This window comes from Microcebus murinus, unplaced genomic scaffold (genome assembly GCF_040939455.1).
Source record: "Microcebus murinus isolate Inina unplaced genomic scaffold, M.murinus_Inina_mat1.0 scaf017_hap2_Mmur4.0, whole genome shotgun sequence".
Classification (NCBI taxonomy): domain Eukaryota; kingdom Metazoa; phylum Chordata; class Mammalia; order Primates; family Cheirogaleidae; genus Microcebus; species Microcebus murinus.
Window position 1 is genome coordinate 1 of NW_027438963.1, and position 23,043 is coordinate 23,043.

At 62.8% G+C, this 23,043-nt stretch overlaps 6 pseudogenes; all 6 read left to right on the top strand.

Moving 5' to 3' along the window:
* Nucleotides 1-953: 953 nt before the first annotated feature.
* Nucleotides 954-1,072, top strand: LOC142867451 (uncharacterized; annotated as a pseudogene).
* A 3,840-nt stretch (nt 1,073-4,912) lies between these two features.
* Nucleotides 4,913-5,031, top strand: LOC142867523 (uncharacterized; annotated as a pseudogene).
* A 3,844-nt stretch (nt 5,032-8,875) lies between these two features.
* Nucleotides 8,876-8,994, top strand: LOC142867534 (uncharacterized; annotated as a pseudogene).
* A 3,846-nt stretch (nt 8,995-12,840) lies between these two features.
* On the top strand, nt 12,841-12,959 carry LOC142867545 (uncharacterized; annotated as a pseudogene).
* Nucleotides 12,960-16,798: 3,839 nt separating this feature from the next.
* On the top strand, nt 16,799-16,917 carry LOC142867547 (uncharacterized; annotated as a pseudogene).
* Nucleotides 16,918-20,764: 3,847 nt separating this feature from the next.
* LOC142867556 (uncharacterized) lies at nt 20,765-20,883 on the top strand (annotated as a pseudogene).
* Nucleotides 20,884-23,043: the final 2,160 nt, after the last annotated feature.

Sequence of the window (23,043 nt, forward strand, 5' to 3'; positions counted from 1 at the left end):
AAAGGCTTCCTTACTGGGTGTGGAAATCTCCTATGCCTTTCCTCGCCTATTCTGTCAGCTCTAAAATTCTCTTTCGGTTGCCACCCTCACAGATGGATTAGGAAACTCTTTGCGGTGCACTCATTAGTGAAATGACCTCAATGACGCTGGAATCCAATATCTAATCGCCGATTTTTGGCGAGTCCACACGCCAGGGTGGTTGGGGTCCAATGCAGCCCCGGCCAGGCCCAGGCCCCTTGGACTGGGCCACAGGAGGACACAGAGGAGGGTCCCGGCCCCCACGGTAGGTAGAGGTGCGGGCAGTTCTCCAAGGGCTTGGGTGTTTTCCAGAGGGAGGAGATGGAGGGGACTGATTTCTTCAGCGCCCCACAAACCACGCCACCCCACCCCACCCATGGGACACATCCCGAGAGAGAGAGACGCCCCATACACTGGCTCCCCTCCCCCGTGCGCTGTGCCCCAGCCCTGGCCCGGGGGAATAGGCGGCCGCCAGGCCACAGGGTGGGGGGCGCAGCTGAAAGGGGTTGTGGGGGAGGGCCGCCCCTGGCTGGGGTCAAAGGGCGAGCGCCCCGCCCCTCCCGCCCGTGCGCAGTCAGCGGCCCCGGCGCGCTGGGGGTGGGGGGCGGGGAGGTGAAGGAGGCCAGGCGAGGAGAGGAGGGGGGCTTGAAGGTCTCCACCTTGGCGGGTCCAGCCGTGGAGGCGCATCTTGTGTGAGTGTGAGTGTGAGTGAGTGAGTGAGTGTGAGTGTGAGTGTGTGTGTATACAGAGACAGCCCCCAACCCCGGCCCGCCGCTCCCTGCCCGCCCCGCCTGTCACCCCCGTCCCTCGGAGCCCGCGGGACCCGGCCGGCGAACTCAACAGGCCCGACCCGGCGCGGGGCCTGGGGCGGGATTAGGCGGCGGGGAAGCGTGGAGAGGCTCGGCTTCTTGAGCGGGGCAGGGGCGCCCTCCGCCGTCCACGGCCACACCACCCCGAACGCGCCCGATCCCGTCTGGTCTCGGAAGCTAAGCAGGGTCGGGCCTGGTTAGAACTTGGATGGGAGACCGCCCGGGAATACCGGGTGCCGTAGGCTTCTTCTTTTTTTTTTTGCCTCTGGTTCTGTCGCGTTTCTGGGAGTGCGGGGGCGGCCCGGGGTGGGGGGGACCCCCACCCTCGGCGCCCGCCGCGGTGCCTGGCGCCCCAGCCCGCACCGTGGGGCCTCCTCTTGTCCCGAGCCGTGACACCGCCGCCACGCGGCAGCATGCCTGGCTTCTGGACAGTCAGGTCTCAGACCAAAGGTCTGCTCTGTGGGAGCCGACACGCTGGAGGAAACCTTGAGAGTCTGAGAGGGGAGGGAGTTCCAGAAGAAGGCCAGGATGTCATTTTGAGGGAGTATGTGACCAGAACTCCTCCCGTTGCTTTTGGGGTTCTATGGGCTACACGTAGGAATCTTTGGTGGTGGCACCTGATGTTCGGGGATCCGGAGTCACACCCAGACCTGCTCCACAGGCCTCCTTTTACTTTTCTCTTCGGATTCATTTTTTTTTTTTTTTTTGAGACAGAGTCTCGGTTTGTTGCCCAGGCTAGAGTGAGTGCCGTGGCGTCAGCCTAGCTCACAGCAACTTCAAACTCCTGGGCTCGAGTGATCCTTCTGCCTCAGCCTCCCGGGTAGCTGGGACTGCAGGCATGCGCCACCATGCCCCGCTAATTTTTTATATATATATCAGTTGGCCAATTAATTTCTTTCTATTTATAGTAGAGACGGGGTCTCGCTCTTGCTCAGGCTGGTTTTGAACTCCTGACCTTGAGCAATCCGCCCGCCTCGGCCTCCCAAGAGCTAGGATTACAGGCGTGAGCCACAGCGCCCGGCCGGATTCATTATTTTTAAAAAGTGTCTCTTATCTCTATTATTGCATTTTCTTTTCTCTCTCTTTTCAAGCAGATGATGGGAGTCCAAGTGTTAAGGTGACATGTGTTGCCCGTGCCCCCCTCCCCCCCCGTGTTCTTATTCATTTACCTCTCATGTTGTTCCAGCATATTGTGGGGGCACCAATGTTAAGGTCGGGTGCGTTGCCCTCTCCCAGCCTCCCCCCTCGGGTCAGAGCTTCAAGTGCGCCCATCCCCCAGTCGGTGCGTACCCACCCCATTCCTAATGGATGTGTATGCCCATCCCCTCCCCCCACCCGCCCGACACCCACCCGAAGAAGGTGATTCCTCTGTGTCCACTTAGGTGTCCATCGGTTCGTACCCATTTGCTGGTGAGCGCGAGCACGTGGTGCTCGTGTGTCCATTCTTGGGATACTTGGCTTACTGGAACGGGTTCCAGCTCTGGCCAGGAGAACCACGAGAGGTGCCCCCTCACCGCTGCTCCTCATAGCCGAATAGCACTCCGTGGTGTCCACGGGCCACATTTTACTTACCCACTCGTGGGTCGATGGGCACTCGGGTGGCTTCCAGGTCTTTGCGATTGTGACTTGTGCCCTGACACTAACCCTAACCCTTACCCAGCCCGTCTCCTCCACGGCCCCTGCCTGACTGACTCCTTCCCGCCCGGCCTGTCACCTGTCACCGTCCTCTGCCCCTGCCTGACACGCTCCTCCCCGCCCGGGCCGTCACCGTCCTCGGCCCCTGCCTGACGGGGCTCCTCCGTCGCCTGGGCCTTCCAAGGGCTTGGTGTGGACGCTGGTTCCAGGACGCCCTCCCAGGAACCCGGTAGCAGGGCGGCCGCAGCGTCTCGCGCAACCCAACCGTCCGCCGGCTGGCCGCCGTCGCTAAGTGGCCTGCGGGGGACGTGCTCCCGCTGTGCCGTGGGGGCCCAGCCTGGTGTCTTCTCTGAGGCCCCGCGGCTGCCGCTCCCCGCAAGGGGATAGCCGCGGAGGTGGGGACCGCCTCCTCATGGGGACGTACACCCAGCTCTCCACGTCGGATTCCGGGGCTCTCTGTCCTGCCAGAAGGCCCAGCTGGCCTGCGGGTCCTTAGAGTGGCAAAAACATCCGAAAACTGAGATTGAGGGTCCGGTGGGTGTCTGCACTTTTGTGCTGGGCTCCCCAGGGAGGCCCGGGGGCTGGCTGGACAACGCGGTCTGCTGGGCTGGGGGGGGGGTTTGGAGGAGCAACTGATGCCCTTTGCACTTTGGGTAGCAAGTGTCTGAGGTGTCTCTGGGCCCTGTGCCATGTGGGGGCGGGGGCGGGGGCGGGGTGGGAGGAGGAGGAGGAGGAGGAGGAGGAGGAGGAGGAGGAGGAGGAGGTGGGAAGGGCCGTGGCCTGCAGTCGTGTTCCCCGGGGTGGCACAGCATGTGGCTTCTTCCACAGGCTGCTTGGCCTGGGCTCCCTGCACCTGGGCCTTTGGAGGACTGGCCCTGTGCTTGCCAACACTTCCTGCAGGGACCCAGAGCTGGGAGGTTGCATCTCTCAGCCCTGGGTCGGGCAGAGCCCCAGCGGGCCAGGCCCACAACCTCTCTCAGCAGGGGTCCCCCAGAAGGCTCCTTTGGGACCAGGATTCTCTTGCGGGTGACTCTTTAAGGTCTGGCCCCTGGATGGAGGGGCACCAGGAGTAGAGGAGCAGGAAGGGGAAGGGGGTGGCCATGCGAGGGGACACTTTCAGGCCAAGTCCCAGCTTCAGTCTGATCCTCCTGGGAACGCCGGGGTGGACATCACACCTCCTGGTTGCCCCGCTCTGAGACCAGGAGCCGGGCTTCGCATTCCCACAGCAGCCAGTCGTGGGCTGAGGACACCTGGGGCGTTGGGAACTCCCTGGCTTCTCCTTGGTTTAACATCTGGAGCTGCTTGTGAATTGTGCCGCCACACACACCCGAGTGCAGGTGTCTTCCGCACAGACTGCGGGCCTCGCTCTTCTGAATGCCGCTAGCTCGCGACCCACCCACGGGTGAACCTGGTCAGGGTACTTTCTCTCAGGGGCAGACTCTGATCCGGGCGGGCTACCGGTGTCTCTGTTTGCTCCTTTCTTTCTTCCACTTCGGGAAAGGCTTCCTTACTGGGTGTGGAAATCTCCTATGCCTTTCCTCGCCTATTCTGTCAGCTCTAAAATTCTCTTTCGGTTGCCACCCTCACAGATGGATTAGGAAACTCTTTGCGGTGCACTCATTAGTGAAATGACCTCAATGACGCTGGAATCCAATATCTAATCGCCGATTTTTGGCGAGTCCACACGCCAGGGTGGTTGGGGTCCAATGCAGCCCCGGCCAGGCCCAGGCCCCTTGGACTGGGCCACAGGAGGACACAGAGGAGGGTCCCGGCCCCCACGGTAGGTAGAGGTGCGGGCAGTTCTCCAAGGGCTTGGGTGTTTTCCAGAGGGAGGAGATGGAGGGGACTGATTTCTTCAGCGCCCCACAAACCACGCCACCCCACCCCACCCATGGGACACATCCCGAGAGAGAGAGACGCCCCATACACTGGCTCCCCTCCCCCGTGCGCTGTGCCCCAGCCCTGGCCCGGGGGAATAGGCGGCCGCCAGGCCACAGGGTGGGGGGCGCAGCTGAAAGGGGTTGTGGGGGAGGGCCGCCCCTGGCTGGGGTCAAAGGGCGAGCGCCCCGCCCCTCCCGCCCGTGCGCAGTCAGCGGCCCCGGCGCGCTGGGGGTGGGGGGCGGGGAGGTGAAGGAGGCCAGGCGAGGAGAGGAGGGGGGCTTGAAGGTCTCCACCTTGGCGGGTCCAGCCGTGGAGGCGCATCTTGTGTGAGTGTGAGTGTGAGTGAGTGAGTGAGTGTGAGTGTGAGTGTGTGTGTATACAGAGACAGCCCCCAACCCCGGCCCGCCGCTCCCTGCCCGCCCCGCCTGTCACCCCCGTCCCTCGGAGCCCGCGGGACCCGGCCGGCGAACTCAACAGGCCCGACCCGGCGCGGGGCCTGGGGCGGGAGGAGGCGGCGGGGAAGCGCGGAGAGGCTCGGCTTCTTGAGCGGGGCAGGGGCGCCCTCCGCCGTCCACGGCCACACCACCCCGAACGCGCCCGATCCCGTCTGGTCTCGGAAGCTAAGCAGGGTCGGGCCTGGTTAGAACTTGGATGGGAGACCGCCCGGGAATACCGGGTGCCGTAGGCTTCTTCTTTTTTTTTTTGCCTCTGGTTCTGTCGCGTTTCTGGGAGTGCGGGGGCGGCCCGGGGTGGGGGGGACCCCCACCCTCGGCGCCCGCCGCGGTGCCTGGCGCCCCAGCCCGCACCGTGGGGCCTCCTCTTGTCCCGAGCCGTGACACCGCCGCCACGCGGCAGCATGCCTGGCTTCTGGACAGTCAGGTCTCAGACCAAAGGTCTGCTCTGTGGGAGCCGACACGCTGGAGGAAACCTTGAGAGTCTGAGAGGGGAGGGAGTTCCAGAAGAAGGCCAGGATGTCATTTTGAGGGAGTATGTGACCAGAACTCCTCCCGTTGCTTTTGGGGTTCTATGGGCTACACGTAGGAATCTTTGGTGGTGGCACCTGATGTTCGGGGATCCGGAGTCACACCCAGACCTGCTCCACAGGCCTCCTTTTACTTTTCTCTTCGGATTCATTTTTTTTTTTTTTTTTGAGACAGAGTCTCGGTTTGTTGCCCAGGCTAGAGTGAGTGCCGTGGCGTCAGCCTAGCTCACAGCAACTTCAAACTCCTGGGCTCGAGTGATCCTTCTGCCTCAGCCTCCCGGGTAGCTGGGACTGCAGGCATGCGCCACCATGCCCCGCTAATTTTTTATATATATATCAGTTGGCCAATTAATTTCTTTCTATTTATAGTAGAGACGGGGTCTCGCTCTTGCTCAGGCTGGTTTTGAACTCCTGACCTTGAGCAATCCGCCCGCCTCGGCCTCCCAAGAGCTAGGATTACAGGCGTGAGCCACAGCGCCCGGCCGGATTCATTATTTTTAAAAAGTGTCTCTTATCTCTATTATTGCATTTTCTTTTCTCTCTCTTTTCAAGCAGATGATGGGAGTCCAAGTGTTAAGGTGACATGTGTTGCCCGTGCCCCCCTCCCCCCCCCCCCGTGTTCTTATTCATTTACCTCTCATGTTGTTCCAGCATATTGTGGGGGCACCAATGTTAAGGTCGGGTGCGTTGCCCTCTCCCAGCCTCCCCCCTCGGGTCAGAGCTTCAAGTGCGCCCATCCCCCAGTCGGTGCGTACCCACCCCATTCCTAATGGATGTGTATGCCCATCCCCTCCCCCCACCCGCCCGACACCCACCCGAAGAAGGTGATTCCTCTGTGTCCACTTAGGTGTCCATCGGTTCGTACCCATTTGCTGGTGAGCGCGAGCACGTGGTGCTCGTGTGTCCATTCTTGGGATACTTGGCTTACTGGAACGGGTTCCAGCTCTGGCCAGGAGAACCACGAGAGGTGCCCCCTCACCGCTGCTCCTCATAGCCGAATAGCACTCCGTGGTGTCCACGGGCCACATTTTACTTACCCACTCGTGGGTCGATGGGCACTCGGGTGGCTTCCAGGTCTTTGCGATTGTGACTTGTGCCCTGACACTAACCCTAACCCTTACCCAGCCCGTCTCCTCCACGGCCCCTGCCTGACTGACTCCTTCCCGCCCGGCCTGTCACCTGTCACCGTCCTCTGCCCCTGCCTGACACGCTCCTCCCCGCCCGGGCCGTCACCGTCCTCGGCCCCTGCCTGACGGGGCTCCTCCGTCGCCTGGGCCTTCCAAGGGCTTGGTGTGGACGCTGGTTCCAGGACGCCCTCCCAGGAACCCGGTAGCAGGGCGGCCGCAGCGTCTCGCGCAACCCAACCGTCCGCCGGCTGGCCGCCATCGCTAAGTGGCCTGCGGGGGACGTGCTCCCGCTGTGCCGTGGGGGCCCAGCCTGGTGTCTTCTCTGAGGCCCCGCGGCTGCCGCTCCCCGCAAGGGGATAGCCGCGGAGGTGGGGACCGCCTCCTCATGGGGACGTACACCCAGCTCTCCACGTCGGATTCCGGGGCTCTCTGTCCTGCCAGAAGGCCCAGCTGGCCTGCGGGTCCTTAGAGTGGCAAAAACATCCGAAAACTGAGATTGAGGGTCCGGTGGGTGTCTGCACTTTTGTGCTGGGCTCCCCAGGGAGGCCCGGGGGCTGGCTGGACAACGCGGTCTGCTGGGCTGGGGGGGGGGTTTGGAGGAGCAACTGATGCCCTTTGCACTTTGGGTAGCAAGTGTCTGAGGTGTCTCTGGGCCCTGTGCCATGTGGGGGCGGGGGCGGGGGCGGGGTGGGAGGAGGAGGAGGAGGAGGAGGAGGAGGAGGAGGAGGAGGAGGAGGTGGGAAGGGCCGTGGCCTGCAGTCGTGTTCCCCGGGGTGGCACAGCATGTGGCTTCTTCCACAGGCTGCTTGGCCTGGGCTCCCTGCACCTGGGCCTTTGGAGGACTGGCCCTGTGCTTGCCAACACTTCCTGCAGGGACCCAGAGCTGGGAGGTTGCATCTCTCAGCCCTGGGTCGGGCAGAGCCCCAGCGGGCCAGGCCCACAACCTCTCTCAGCAGGGGTCCCCCAGAAGGCTCCTTTGGGACCAGGATTCTCTTGCGGGTGACTCTTTAAGGTCTGGCCCCTGGATGGAGGGGCACCAGGAGTAGAGGAGCAGGAAGGGGAAGGGGGTGGCCATGCGAGGGGACACTTTCAGGCCAAGTCCCAGCTTCAGTCTGATCCTCCTGGGAACGCCGGGGTGGACATCACACCTCCTGGTTGCCCCGCTCTGAGACCAGGAGCCGGGCTTCGCATTCCCACAGCAGCCAGTCGTGGGCTGAGGACACCTGGGGCGTTGGGAACTCCCTGGCTTCTCCTTGGTTTAACATCTGGAGCTGCTTGTGAATTGTGCCGCCACACACACCCGAGTGCAGGTGTCTTCCGCACAGACTGCGGGCCTCGCTCTTCTGAATGCCGCTAGCTCGCGACCCACCCACGGGTGAACCTGGTCAGGGTACTTTCTCTCAGGGGCAGACTCTGATCCGGGCGGGCTACCGGTGTCTCTGTTTGCTCCTTTCTTTCTTCCACTTCGGGAAAGGCTTCCTTACTGGGTGTGGAAATCTCCTATGCCTTTCCTCGCCTATTCTGTCAGCTCTAAAATTCTCTTTCGGTTGCCACCCTCACAGATGGATTAGGAAACTCTTTGCGGTGCACTCATTAGTGAAATGACCTCAATGACGCTGGAATCCAATATCTAATCGCCGATTTTTGGCGAGTCCACACGCCAGGGTGGTTGGGGTCCAATGCAGCCCCGGCCAGGCCCAGGCCCCTTGGACTGGGCCACAGGAGGACACAGAGGAGGGTCCCGGCCCCCACGGTAGGTAGAGGTGCGGGCAGTTCTCCAAGGGCTTGGGTGTTTTCCAGAGGGAGGAGATGGAGGGGACTGATTTCTTCAGCGCCCCACAAACCACGCCACCCCACCCCACCCATGGGACACATCCCGAGAGAGAGAGACGCCCCATACACTGGCTCCCCTCCCCCGTGCGCTGTGCCCCAGCCCTGGCCCGGGGGAATAGGCGGCCGCCAGGCCACAGGGTGGGGGGCGCAGCTGAAAGGGGTTGTGGGGGAGGGCCGCCCCTGGCTGGGGTCAAAGGGCGAGCGCCCCGCCCCTCCCGCCCGTGCGCAGTCAGCGGCCCCGGCGCGCTGGGGGTGGGGGGCGGGGAGGTGAAGGAGGCCAGGCGAGGAGAGGAGGGGGGCTTGAAGGTCTCCACCTTGGCGGGTCCAGCCGTGGAGGCGCATCTTGTGTGAGTGTGAGTGTGAGTGAGTGAGTGAGTGTGAGTGTGAGTGTGTGTGTATACAGAGACAGCCCCCAACCCCGGCCCGCCGCTCCCTGCCCGCCCCGCCTGTCACCCCCGTCCCTCGGAGCCCGCGGGACCCGGCCGGCGAACTCAACAGGCCCGACCCGGCGCGGGGCCTGGGGCGGGAGGAGGCGGCGGGGAAGCGCGGAGAGGCTCGGCTTCTTGAGCGGGGCAGGGGCGCCCTCCGCCGTCCACGGCCACACCACCCCGAACGCGCCCGATCCCGTCTGGTCTCGGAAGCTAAGCAGGGTCGGGCCTGGTTAGAACTTGGATGGGAGACCGCCCGGGAATACCGGGTGCCGTAGGCTTCTTCTTTTTTTTTTTTGCCTCTGGTTCTGTCGCGTTTCTGGGAGTGCGGGGGCGGCCCGGGGTGGGGGGGACCCCCACCCTCGGCGCCCGCCGCGGTGCCTGGCGCCCCAGCCCGCACCGTGGGGCCTCCTCTTGTCCCGAGCCGTGACACCGCCGCCACGCGGCAGCATGCCTGGCTTCTGGACAGTCAGGTCTCAGACCAAAGGTCTGCTCTGTGGGAGCCGACACGCTGGAGGAAACCTTGAGAGTCTGAGAGGGGAGGGAGTTCCAGAAGAAGGCCAGGATGTCATTTTGAGGGAGTATGTGACCAGAACTCCTCCCGTTGCTTTTGGGGTTCTATGGGCTACACGTAGGAATCTTTGGTGGTGGCACCTGATGTTCGGGGATCCGGAGTCACACCCAGACCTGCTCCACAGGCCTCCTTTTACTTTTCTCTTCGGATTCATTTTTTTTTTTTTTTTTGAGACAGAGTCTCGGTTTGTTGCCCAGGCTAGAGTGAGTGCCGTGGCGTCAGCCTAGCTCACAGCAACTTCAAACTCCTGGGCTCGAGTGATCCTTCTGCCTCAGCCTCCCGGGTAGCTGGGACTGCAGGCATGCGCCACCATGCCCCGCTAATTTTTTATATATATATCAGTTGGCCAATTAATTTCTTTCTATTTATAGTAGAGACGGGGTCTCGCTCTTGCTCAGGCTGGTTTTGAACTCCTGACCTTGAGCAATCCGCCCGCCTCGGCCTCCCAAGAGCTAGGATTACAGGCGTGAGCCACAGCGCCCGGCCGGATTCATTATTTTTAAAAAGTGTCTCTTATCTCTATTATTGCATTTTCTTTTCTCTCTCTTTTCAAGCAGATGATGGGAGTCCAAGTGTTAAGGTGACATGTGTTGCCCGTGCCCCCCTCCCCCCCCCGTGTTCTTATTCATTTACCTCTCATGTTGTTCCAGCATATTGTGGGGGCACCAATGTTAAGGTCGGGTGCGTTGCCCTCTCCCAGCCTCCCCCCTCGGGTCAGAGCTTCAAGTGCGCCCATCCCCCAGTCGGTGCGTACCCACCCCATTCCTAATGGATGTGTATGCCCATCCCCTCCCCCCACCCGCCCGACACCCACCCGAAGAAGGTGATTCCTCTGTGTCCACTTAGGTGTCCATCGGTTCGTACCCATTTGCTGGTGAGCGCGAGCACGTGGTGCTCGTGTGTCCATTCTTGGGATACTTGGCTTACTGGAACGGGTTCCAGCTCTGGCCAGGAGAACCACGAGAGGTGCCCCCTCACCGCTGCTCCTCATAGCCGAATAGCACTCCGTGGTGTCCACGGGCCACATTTTACTTACCCACTCGTGGGTCGATGGGCACTCGGGTGGCTTCCAGGTCTTTGCGATTGTGACTTGTGCCCTGACACTAACCCTAACCCTTACCCAGCCCGTCTCCTCCACGGCCCCTGCCTGACTGACTCCTTCCCGCCCGGCCTGTCACCTGTCACCGTCCTCTGCCCCTGCCTGACACGCTCCTCCCCGCCCGGGCCGTCACCGTCCTCGGCCCCTGCCTGACGGGGCTCCTCCGTCGCCTGGGCCTTCCAAGGGCTTGGTGTGGACGCTGGTTCCAGGACGCCCTCCCAGGAACCCGGTAGCAGGGCGGCCGCAGCGTCTCGCGCAACCCAACCGTCCGCCGGCTGGCCGCCGTCGCTAAGTGGCCTGCGGGGGACGTGCTCCCGCTGTGCCGTGGGGGCCCAGCCTGGTGTCTTCTCTGAGGCCCCGCGGCTGCCGCTCCCCGCAAGGGGATAGCCGCGGAGGTGGGGACCGCCTCCTCATGGGGACGTACACCCAGCTCTCCACGTCGGATTCCGGGGCTCTCTGTCCTGCCAGAAGGCCCAGCTGGCCTGCGGGTCCTTAGAGTGGCAAAAACATCCGAAAACTGAGATTGAGGGTCCGGTGGGTGTCTGCACTTTTGTGCTGGGCTCCCCAGGGAGGCCCGGGGGCTGGCTGGACAACGCGGTCTGCTGGGCTGGGGGGGGGGGTTTGGAGGAGCAACTGATGCCCTTTGCACTTTGGGTAGCAAGTGTCTGAGGTGTCTCTGGGCCCTGTGCCATGTGGGGGCGGGGGCGGGGGCGGGGTGGGAGGAGGAGGAGGAGGAGGAGGAGGAGGAGGAGGAGGAGGAGGAGGAGGTGGGAAGGGCCGTGGCCTGCAGTCGTGTTCCCCGGGGTGGCACAGCATGTGGCTTCTTCCACAGGCTGCTTGGCCTGGGCTCCCTGCACCTGGGCCTTTGGAGGACTGGCCCTGTGCTTGCCAACACTTCCTGCAGGGACCCAGAGCTGGGAGGTTGCATCTCTCAGCCCTGGGTCGGGCAGAGCCCCAGCGGGCCAGGCCCACAACCTCTCTCAGCAGGGGTCCCCCAGAAGGCTCCTTTGGGACCAGGATTCTCTTGCGGGTGACTCTTTAAGGTCTGGCCCCTGGATGGAGGGGCACCAGGAGTAGAGGAGCAGGAAGGGGAAGGGGGTGGCCATGCGAGGGGACACTTTCAGGCCAAGTCCCAGCTTCAGTCTGATCCTCCTGGGAACGCCGGGGTGGACATCACACCTCCTGGTTGCCCCGCTCTGAGACCAGGAGCCGGGCTTCGCATTCCCACAGCAGCCAGTCGTGGGCTGAGGACACCTGGGGCGTTGGGAACTCCCTGGCTTCTCCTTGGTTTAACATCTGGAGCTGCTTGTGAATTGTGCCGCCACACACACCCGAGTGCAGGTGTCTTCCGCACAGACTGCGGGCCTCGCTCTTCTGAATGCCGCTAGCTCGCGACCCACCCACGGGTGAACCTGGTCAGGGTACTTTCTCTCAGGGGCAGACTCTGATCCGGGCGGGCTACCGGTGTCTCTGTTTGCTCCTTTCTTTCTTCCACTTCGGGAAAGGCTTCCTTACTGGGTGTGGAAATCTCCTATGCCTTTCCTCGCCTATTCTGTCAGCTCTAAAATTCTCTTTCGGTTGCCACCCTCACAGATGGATTAGGAAACTCTTTGCGGTGCACTCATTAGTGAAATGACCTCAATGACGCTGGAATCCAATATCTAATCGCCGATTTTTGGCGAGTCCACACGCCAGGGTGGTTGGGGTCCAATGCAGCCCCGGCCAGGCCCAGGCCCCTTGGACTGGGCCACAGGAGGACACAGAGGAGGGTCCCGGCCCCCACGGTAGGTAGAGGTGCGGGCAGTTCTCCAAGGGCTTGGGTGTTTTCCAGAGGGAGGAGATGGAGGGGACTGATTTCTTCAGCGCCCCACAAACCACGCCACCCCACCCCACCCATGGGACACATCCCGAGAGAGAGAGACGCCCCATACACTGGCTCCCCTCCCCCGTGCGCTGTGCCCCAGCCCTGGCCCGGGGGAATAGGCGGCCGCCAGGCCACAGGGTGGGGGGCGCAGCTGAAAGGGGTTGTGGGGGAGGGCCGCCCCTGGCTGGGGTCAAAGGGCGAGCGCCCCGCCCCTCCCGCCCGTGCGCAGTCAGCGGCCCCGGCGCGCTGGGGGTGGGGGGCGGGGAGGTGAAGGAGGCCAGGCGAGGAGAGGAGGGGGGCTTGAAGGTCTCCACCTTGGCGGGTCCAGCCGTGGAGGCGCATCTTGTGTGAGTGTGAGTGTGAGTGAGTGAGTGAGTGTGAGTGTGAGTGTGTGTGTATACAGAGACAGCCCCCAACCCCGGCCCGCCGCTCCCTGCCCGCCCCGCCTGTCACCCCCGTCCCTCGGAGCCCGCGGGACCCGGCCGGCGAACTCAACAGGCCCGACCCGGCGCGGGGCCTGGGGCGGGAGGAGGCGGCGGGGAAGCGCGGAGAGGCTCGGCTTCTTGAGCGGGGCAGGGGCGCCCTCCGCCGTCCACGGCCACACCACCCCGAACGCGCCCGATCCCGTCTGGTCTCGGAAGCTAAGCAGGGTCGGGCCTGGTTAGAACTTGGATGGGAGACCGCCCGGGAATACCGGGTGCCGTAGGCTTCTTCTTTTTTTTTTTGCCTCTGGTTCTGTCGCGTTTCTGGGAGTGCGGGGGCGGCCCGGGGTGGGGGGACCCCCACCCTCGGCGCCCGCCGCGGTGCCTGGCGCCCCAGCCCGCACCGTGGGGCCTCCTCTTGTCCCGAGCCGTGACACCGCCGCCACGCGGCAGCATGCCTGGCTTCTGGACAGTCAGGTCTCAGACCAAAGGTCTGCTCTGTGGGAGCCGACACGCTGGAGGAAACCTTGAGAGTCTGAGAGGGGAGGGAGTTCCAGAAGAAGGCCAGGATGTCATTTTGAGGGAGTATGTGACCAGAACTCCTCCCGTTGCTTTTGGGGTTCTATGGGCTACACGTAGGAATCTTTGGTGGTGGCACCTGATGTTCGGGGATCCGGAGTCACACCCAGACCTGCTCCACAGGCCTCCTTTTACTTTTCTCTTCGGATTCATTTTTTTTTTTTTTTTTGAGACAGAGTCTCGGTTTGTTGCCCAGGCTAGAGTGAGTGCCGTGGCGTCAGCCTAGCTCACAGCAACTTCAAACTCCTGGGCTCGAGTGATCCTTCTGCCTCAGCCTCCCGGGTAGCTGGGACTGCAGGCATGCGCCACCATGCCCCGCTAATTTTTTATATATATATCAGTTGGCCAATTAATTTCTTTCTATTTATAGTAGAGACGGGGTCTCGCTCTTGCTCAGGCTGGTTTTGAACTCCTGACCTTGAGCAATCCGCCCGCCTCGGCCTCCCAAGAGCTAGGATTACAGGCGTGAGCCACAGCGCCCGGCCGGATTCATTATTTTTAAAAAGTGTCTCTTATCTCTATTATTGCATTTTCTTTTCTCTCTCTTTTCAAGCAGATGATGGGAGTCCAAGTGTTAAGGTGACATGTGTTGCCCGTGCCCCCCTCCCCCCCCGTGTTCTTATTCATTTACCTCTCATGTTGTTCCAGCATATTGTGGGGGCACCAATGTTAAGGTCGGGTGCGTTGCCCTCTCCCAGCCTCCCCCCTCGGGTCAGAGCTTCAAGTGCGCCCATCCCCCAGTCGGTGCGTACCCACCCCATTCCTAATGGATGTGTATGCCCATCCCCTCCCCCCACCCGCCCGACACCCACCCGAAGAAGGTGATTCCTCTGTGTCCACTTAGGTGTCCATCGGTTCGTACCCATTTGCTGGTGAGCGCGAGCACGTGGTGCTCGTGTGTCCATTCTTGGGATACTTGGCTTACTGGAACGGGTTCCAGCTCTGGCCAGGAGAACCACGAGAGGTGCCCCCTCACCGCTGCTCCTCATAGCCGAATAGCACTCCGTGGTGTCCACGGGCCACATTTTACTTACCCACTCGTGGGTCGATGGGCACTCGGGTGGCTTCCAGGTCTTTGCGATTGTGACTTGTGCCCTGACACTAACCCTAACCCTTACCCAGCCCGTCTCCTCCACGGCCCCTGCCTGACTGACTCCTTCCCGCCCGGCCTGTCACCTGTCACCGTCCTCTGCCCCTGCCTGACACGCTCCTCCCCGCCCGGGCCGTCACCGTCCTCGGCCCCTGCCTGACGGGGCTCCTCCGTCGCCTGGGCCTTCCAAGGGCTTGGTGTGGACGCTGGTTCCAGGACGCCCTCCCAGGAACCCGGTAGCAGGGCGGCCGCAGCGTCTCGCGCAACCCAACCGTCCGCCGGCTGGCCGCCATCGCTAAGTGGCCTGCGGGGGACGTGCTCCCGCTGTGCCGTGGGGGCCCAGCCTGGTGTCTTCTCTGAGGCCCCGCGGCTGCCGCTCCCCGCAAGGGGATAGCCGCGGAGGTGGGGACCGCCTCCTCATGGGGACGTACACCCAGCTCTCCACGTCGGATTCCGGGGCTCTCTGTCCTGCCAGAAGGCCCAGCTGGCCTGCGGGTCCTTAGAGTGGCAAAAACATCCGAAAACTGAGATTGAGGGTCCGGTGGGTGTCTGCACTTTTGTGCTGGGCTCCCCAGGGAGGCCCGGGGGCTGGCTGGACAACGCGGTCTGCTGGGCTGGGGGGGGGGTTTGGAGGAGCAACTGATGCCCTTTGCACTTTGGGTAGCAAGTGTCTGAGGTGTCTCTGGGCCCTGTGCCATGTGGGGGCGGGGGCGGGGGCGGGGTGGGAGGAGGAGGAGGAGGAGGAGGAGGAGGAGGAGGAGGAGGAGGAGGTGGGAAGGGCCGTGGCCTGCAGTCGTGTTCCCCGGGGTGGCACAGCATGTGGCTTCTTCCACAGGCTGCTTGGCCTGGGCTCCCTGCACCTGGGCCTTTGGAGGACTGGCCCTGTGCTTGCCAACACTTCCTGCAGGGACCCAGAGCTGGGAGGTTGCATCTCTCAGCCCTGGGTCGGGCAGAGCCCCAGCGGGCCAGGCCCACAACCTCTCTCAGCAGGGGTCCCCCAGAAGGCTCCTTTGGGACCAGGATTCTCTTGCGGGTGACTCTTTAAGGTCTGGCCCCTGGATGGAGGGGCACCAGGAGTAGAGGAGCAGGAAGGGGAAGGGGGTGGCCATGCGAGGGGACACTTTCAGGCCAAGTCCCAGCTTCAGTCTGATCCTCCTGGGAACGCCGGGGTGGACATCACACCTCCTGGTTGCCCCGCTCTGAGACCAGGAGCCGGGCTTCGCATTCCCACAGCAGCCAGTCGTGGGCTGAGGACACCTGGGGCGTTGGGAACTCCCTGGCTTCTCCTTGGTTTAACATCTGGAGCTGCTTGTGAATTGTGCCGCCACACACACCCGAGTGCAGGTGTCTTCCGCACAGACTGCGGGCCTCGCTCTTCTGAATGCCGCTAGCTCGCGACCCACCCACGGGTGAACCTGGTCAGGGTACTTTCTCTCAGGGGCAGACTCTGATCCGGGCGGGCTACCGGTGTCTCTGTTTGCTCCTTTCTTTCTTCCACTTCGGGAAAGGCTTCCTTACTGGGTGTGGAAATCTCCTATGCCTTTCCTCGCCTATTCTGTCAGCTCTAAAATTCTCTTTCGGTTGCCACCCTCACAGATGGATTAGGAAACTCTTTGCGGTGCACTCATTAGTGAAATGACCTCAATGACGCTGGAATCCAATATCTAATCGCCGATTTTTGGCGAGTCCACACGCCAGGGTGGTTGGGGTCCAATGCAGCCCCGGCCAGGCCCAGGCCCCTTGGACTGGGCCACAGGAGGACACAGAGGAGGGTCCCGGCCCCCACGGTAGGTAGAGGTGCGGGCAGTTCTCCAAGGGCTTGGGTGTTTTCCAGAGGGAGGAGATGGAGGGGACTGATTTCTTCAGCGCCCCACAAACCACGCCACCCCACCCCACCCATGGGACACATCCCGAGAGAGAGAGACGCCCCATACACTGGCTCCCCTCCCCCGTGCGCTGTGCCCCAGCCCTGGCCCGGGGGAATAGGCGGCCGCCAGGCCACAGGGTGGGGGGCGCAGCTGAAAGGGGTTGTGGGGGAGGGCCGCCCCTGGCTGGGGTCAAAGGGCGAGCGCCCCGCCCCTCCCGCCCGTGCGCAGTCAGCGGCCCCGGCGCGCTGGGGGTGGGGGGCGGGGAGGTGAAGGAGGCCAGGCGAGGAGAGGAGGGGGGCTTGAAGGTCTCCACCTTGGCGGGTCCAGCCGTGGAGGCGCATCTTGTGTGAGTGTGAGTGTGAGTGAGTGAGTGAGTGTGAGTGTGAGTGTGTGTGTATACAGAGACAGCCCCCAACCCCGGCCCGCCGCTCCCTGCCCGCCCCGCCTGTCACCCCCGTCCCTCGGAGCCCGCGGGACCCGGCCGGCGAACTCAACAGGCCCGACCCGGCGCGGGGCCTGGGGCGGGAGGAGGCGGCGGGGAAGCGCGGAGAGGCTCGGCTTCTTGAGCGGGGCAGGGGCGCCCTCCGCCGTCCACGGCCACACCACCCCGAACGCGCCCGATCCCGTCTGGTCTCGGAAGCTAAGCAGGGTCGGGCCTGGTTAGAACTTGGATGGGAGACCGCCCGGGAATACCGGGTGCCGTAGGGTTCTTCTTTTTTTTTTTTGCCTCTGGTTCTGTCGCGTTTCTGGGAGTGCGGGGGCGGCCCGGGGTGGGGGGGACCCCCACCCTCGGCGCCCGCCGCGGTGCCTGGCGCCCCAGCCCGCACCGTGGGGCCTCCTCTTGTCCCGAGCCGTGACACCGCCGCCACGCGGCAGCATGCCTGGCTTCTGGACAGTCAGGTCTCAGACCAAAGGTCTGCTCTGTGGGAGCCGACACGCTGGAGGAAACCTTGAGAGTCTGAGAGGGGAGGGAGTTCCAGAAGAAGGCCAGGATGTCATTTTGAGGGAGTATGTGACCAGAACTCCTCCCGTTGCTTTTGGGGTTCTATGGGCTACACGTAGGAATCTTTGGTGGTGGCACCTGATGTTCGGGGATCCGGAGTCACACCCAGACCTGCTCCACAGGCCTCCTTTTACTTTTCTCTTCGGATTCATTTTTTTTTTTTTTTTTGAGACAGAGTCTCGGTTTGTTGCCCAGGCTAGAGTGAGTGCCGTGGCGTCAGCCTAGCTCACAGCAACTTCAAACTCCTGGGCTCGAGTGATCCTTCTGCCTCAGCCTCCCGGGTAGCTGGGACTGCAGGCATGCGCCACCATGCCCCGCTAATTTTTTATATATATATCAGTTGGCCAATTAATTTCTTTCTATTTATAGTAGAGACGGGGTCTCGCTCTTGCTCAGGCTGGTTTTGAACTCCTGACCTTGAGCAATCCGCCCGCCTCGGCCTCCCAAGAGCTAGGATTACAGGCGTGAGCCACAGCGCCCGGCCGGATTCATTATTTTTAAAAAGTGTCTCTTATCTCTATTATTGCATTTTCTTTTCTCTCTCTTTTCAAGCAGATGATGGGAGTCCAAGTGTTAAGGTGACATGTGTTGCCCGTGCCCCCCTCCCCCCCCCGTGTTCTTATTCATTTACCTCTCATGTTGTTCCAGCATATTGTGGGGGCACCAATGTTAAGGTCGGGTGCGTTGCCCTCTCCCAGCCTCCCCCCTCGGGTCAGAGCTTCAAGTGCGCCCATCCCCCAGTCGGTGCGTACCCACCCCATTCCTAATGGATGTGTATGCCCATCCCCTCCCCCCACCCGCCCGACACCCACCCGAAGAAGGTGATTCCTCTGTGTCCACTTAGGTGTCCATCGGTTCGTACCCATTTGCTGGTGAGCGGGAGCACGTGGTGCTCGTGTGTCCATTCTTGGGATACTTGGCTTACTGGAACGGGTTCCAGCTCTGGCCAGGAGAACCACGAGAGGTGCCCCCTCACCGCTGCTCCTCATAGCCGAATAGCACTCCGTGGTGTCCACGGGCCACATTTTACTTACCCACTCGTGGGTCGATGGGCACTCGGGTGGCTTCCAGGTCTTTGCGATTGTGACTTGTGCCCTGACACTAACCCTAACCCTTACCCAGCCCGTCTCCTCCACGGCCCCTGCCTGACTGACTCCTTCCCGCCCGGCCTGTCACCTGTCACCGTCCTCTGCCCCTGCCTGACACGCTCCTCCCCGCCCGGGCCGTCACCGTCCTCGGCCCCTGCCTGACGGGGCTCCTCCGTCGCCTGGGCCTTCCAAGGGCTTGGTGTGGACGCTGGTTCCAGGACGCCCTCCCAGGAACCCGGTAGCAGGGCGGCCGCAGCGTCTCGCGCAACCCAACCGTCCGCCGGCTGGCCGCCGTCGCTAAGTGGCCTGCGGGGGACGTGCTCCCGCTGTGCCGTGGGGGCCCAGCCTGGTGTCTTCTCTGAGGCCCCGCGGCTGCCGCTCCCCGCAAGGGGATAGCCGCGGAGGTGGGGACCGCCTCCTCATGGGGACGTACACCCAGCTCTCCACGTCGGATTCCGGGGCTCTCTGTCCTGCCAGAAGGCCCAGCTGGCCTGCGGGTCCTTAGAGTGGCAAAAACATCCGAAAACTGAGATTGAGGGTCCGGTGGGTGTCTGCACTTTTGTGCTGGGCTCCCCAGGGAGGCCCGGGGGCTGGCTGGACAACGCGGTCTGCTGGGCTGGGGGGGGGGGGTTTGGAGGAGCAACTGATGCCCTTTGCACTTTGGGTAGCAAGTGTCTGAGGTGTCTCTGGGCCCTGTGCCATGTGGGGGCGGGGGCGGGGGCGGGGTGGGAGGAGGAGGAGGAGGAGGAGGAGGAGGAGGAGGAGGAGGAGGAGGAGGTGGGAAGGGCCGTGGCCTGCAGTCGTGTTCCCCGGGGTGGCACAGCATGTGGCTTCTTCCACAGGCTGCTTGGCCTGGGCTCCCTGCACCTGGGCCTTTGGAGGACTGGCCCTGTGCTTGCCAACACTTCCTGCAGGGACCCAGAGCTGGGAGGTTGCATCTCTCAGCCCTGGGTCGGGCAGAGCCCCAGCGGGCCATGCCCACAACCTCTCTCAGCAGGGGTCCCCCAGAAGGCTCCTTTGGGACCAGGATTCTCTTGCGGGTGACTCTTTAAGGTCTGGCCCCTGGATGGAGGGGCACCAGGAGTAGAGGAGCAGGAAGGGGAAGGGGGTGGCCATGCGAGGGGACACTTTCAGGCCAAGTCCCAGCTTCAGTCTGATCCTCCTGGGAACGCCGGGGTGGACATCACACCTCCTGGTTGCCCCGCTCTGAGACCAGGAGCCGGGCTTCGCATTCCCACAGCAGCCAGTCGTGGGCTGAGGACACCTGGGGCGTTGGGAACTCCCTGGCTTCTCCTTGGTTTAACATCTGGAGCTGCTTGTGAATTGTGCCGCCACACACACCCGAGTGCAGGTGTCTTCTGCACAGACTGCGGGCCTCGCTCTTCTGAATGCCGCTAGCTCGCGACCCACCCACGGGTGAACCTGGTCAGGGTACTTTCTCTCAGGGGCAGACTCTGATCCGGGCGGGCTACCGGTGTCTCTGTTTGCTCCTTTCTTTCTTCCACTTCGGGAAAGGCTTCCTTACTGGGTGTGGAAATCTCCTATGCCTTTCCTCGCCTATTCTGTCAGCTCTAAAATTCTCTTTCGGTTGCCACCCTCACAGATGGATTAGGAAACTCTTTGCGGTGCACTCATTAGTGAAATGACCTCAATGACGCTGGAATCCAATATCTAATCGCCGATTTTTGGCGAGTCCACACGCCAGGGTGGTTGGGGTCCAATGCAGCCCCGGCCAGGCCCAGGCCCCTTGGACTGGGCCACAGGAGGACACAGAGGAGGGTCCCGGCCCCCACGGTAGGTAGAGGTGCGGGCAGTTCTCCAAGGGCTTGGGTGTTTTCCAGAGGGAGGAGATGGAGGGGACTGATTTCTTCAGCGCCCCACAAACCACGCCACCCCACCCCACCCATGGGACACATCCCGAGAGAGAGAGACGCCCCATACACTGGCTCCCCTCCCCCGTGCGCTGTGCCCCAGCCCTGGCCCGGGGGAATAGGCGGCCGCCAGGCCACAGGGTGGGGGGCGCAGCTGAAAGGGGTTGTGGGGGAGGGCCGCCCCTGGCTGGGGTCAAAGGGCGAGCGCCCCGCCCCTCCCGCCCGTGCGCAGTCAGCGGCCCCGGCGCGCTGGGGGTGGGGGGCGGGGAGGTGAAGGAGGCCAGGCGAGGAGAGGAGGGGGGCTTGAAGGTCTCCACCTTGGCGGGTCCAGCCGTGGAGGCGCATCTTGTGTGAGTGTGAGTGTGAGTGAGTGAGTGAGTGTGAGTGTGAGTGTGTGTGTATACAGAGACAGCCCCCAACCCCGGCCCGCCGCTCCCTGCCCGCCCCGCCTGTCACCCCCGTCCCTCGGAGCCCGCGGGACCCGGCCGGCGAACTCAACAGGCCCGACCCGGCGCGGGGCCTGGGGCGGGAGGAGGCGGCGGGGAAGCGCGGAGAGGCTCGGCTTCTTGAGCGGGGCAGGGGCGCCCTCCGCCGTCCACGGCCACACCACCCCGAACGCGCCCGATCCCGTCTGGTCTCGGAAGCTAAGCAGGGTCGGGCCTGGTTAGAACTTGGATGGGAGACCGCCCGGGAATACCGGGTGCCGTAGGCTTCTTCTTTTTTTTTTTTGCCTCTGGTTCTGTCGCGTTTCTGGGAGTGCGGGGGCGGCCCGGGGTGGGGGGGACCCCCACCCTCGGCGCCCGCCGCGGTGCCTGGCGCCCCAGCCCGCACCGTGGGGCCTCCTCTTGTCCCGAGCCGTGACACCGCCGCCACGCGGCAGCATGCCTGGCTTCTGGACAGTCAGGTCTCAGACCAAAGGTCTGCTCTGTGGGAGCCGACACGCTGGAGGAAACCTTGAGAGTCTGAGAGGGGAGGGAGTTCCAGAAGAAGGCCAGGATGTCATTTTGAGGGAGTATGTGACCAGAACTCCTCCCGTTGCTTTTGGGGTTCTATGGGCTACACGTAGGAATCTTTGGTGGTGGCACCTGATGTTCGGGGATCCGGAGTCACACCCAGACCTGCTCCACAGGCCTCCTTTTACTTTTCTCTTCGGATTCATTTTTTTTTTTTTTTTTGAGACAGAGTCTCGGTTTGTTGCCCAGGCTAGAGTGAGTGCCGTGGCGTCAGCCTAGCTCACAGCAACTTCAAACTCCTGGGCTCGAGTGATCCTTCTGCCTCAGCCTCCCGGGTAGCTGGGACTGCAGGCATGCGCCACCATGCCCCGCTAATTTTTTATATATATATCAGTTGGCCAATTAATTTCTTTCTATTTATAGTAGAGACGGGGTCTCGCTCTTGCTCAGGCTGGTTTTGAACTCCTGACCTTGAGCAATCCGCCCGCCTCGGCCTCCCAAGAGCTAGGATTACAGGCGTGAGCCACAGCGCCCGGCCGGATTCATTATTTTTAAAAAGTGTCTCTTATCTCTATTATTGCATTTTCTTTTCTCTCTCTTTTCAAGCAGATGATGGGAGTCCAAGTGTTAAGGTGACATGTGTTGCCCGTGCCCCCCTCCCCCCCCCCGTGTTCTTATTCATTTACCTCTCATGTTGTTCCAGCATATTGTGGGGGCACCAATGTTAAGGTCGGGTGCGTTGCCCTCTCCCAGCCTCCCCCCTCGGGTCAGAGCTTCAAGTGCGCCCATCCCCCAGTCGGTGCGTACCCACCCCATTCCTAATGGATGTGTATGCCCATCCCCTCCCCCCACCCGCCCGACACCCACCCGAAGAAGGTGATTCCTCTGTGTCCACTTAGGTGTCCATCGGTTCGTACCCATTTGCTGGTGAGCGCGAGCACGTGGTGCTCGTGTGTCCATTCTTGGGATACTTGGCTTACTGGAACGGGTTCCAGCTCTGGCCAGGAGAACCACGAGAGGTGCCCCCTCACCGCTGCTCCTCATAGCCGAATAGCACTCCGTGGTGTCCACGGGCCACATTTTACTTACCCACTCGTGGGTCGATGGGCACTCGGGTGGCTTCCAGGTCTTTGCGATTGTGACTTGTGCCCTGACACTAACCCTAACCCTTACCCAGCCCGTCTCCTCCACGGCCCCTGCCTGACTGACTCCTTCCCGCCCGGCCTGTCACCTGTCACCGTCCTCTGCCCCTGCCTGACACGCTCCTCCCCGCCCGGGCCGTCACCGTCCTCGGCCCCTGCCTGACGGGGCTCCTCCGTCGCCTGGGCCTTCCAAGGGCTTGGTGTGGACGCTGGTTCCAGGACGCCCTCCCAGGAACCCGGTAGCAGGGCGGCCGCAGCGTCTCGCGCAACCCAACCGTCCGCCGGCTGGCCGCCGTCGCTAAGTGGCCTGCGGGGGACGTGCTCCCGCTGTGCCGTGGGGGCCCAGCCTGGTGTCTTCTCTGAGGCCCCGCGGCTGCCGCTCCCCGCAAGGGGATAGCCGCGGAGGTGGGGACCGCCTCCTCATGGGGACGTACACCCAGCTCTCCACGTCGGATTCCGGGGCTCTCTGTCCTGCCAGAAGGCCCAGCTGGCCTGCGGGTCCTTAGAGTGGCAAAAACATCCGAAAACTGAGATTGAGGGTCCGGTGGGTGTCTGCACTTTTGTGCTGGGCTCCCCAGGGAGGCCCGGGGGCTGGCTGGACAACGCGGTCTGCTGGGCTGGGGGGGGGGTTTGGAGGAGCAACTGATGCCCTTTGCACTTTGGGTAGCAAGTGTCTGAGGTGTCTCTGGGCCCTGTGCCATGTGGGGGCGGGGGCGGGGGCGGGGTGGGAGGAGGAGGAGGAGGAGGAGGAGGAGGAGGAGGAGGAGGAGGAGGAGG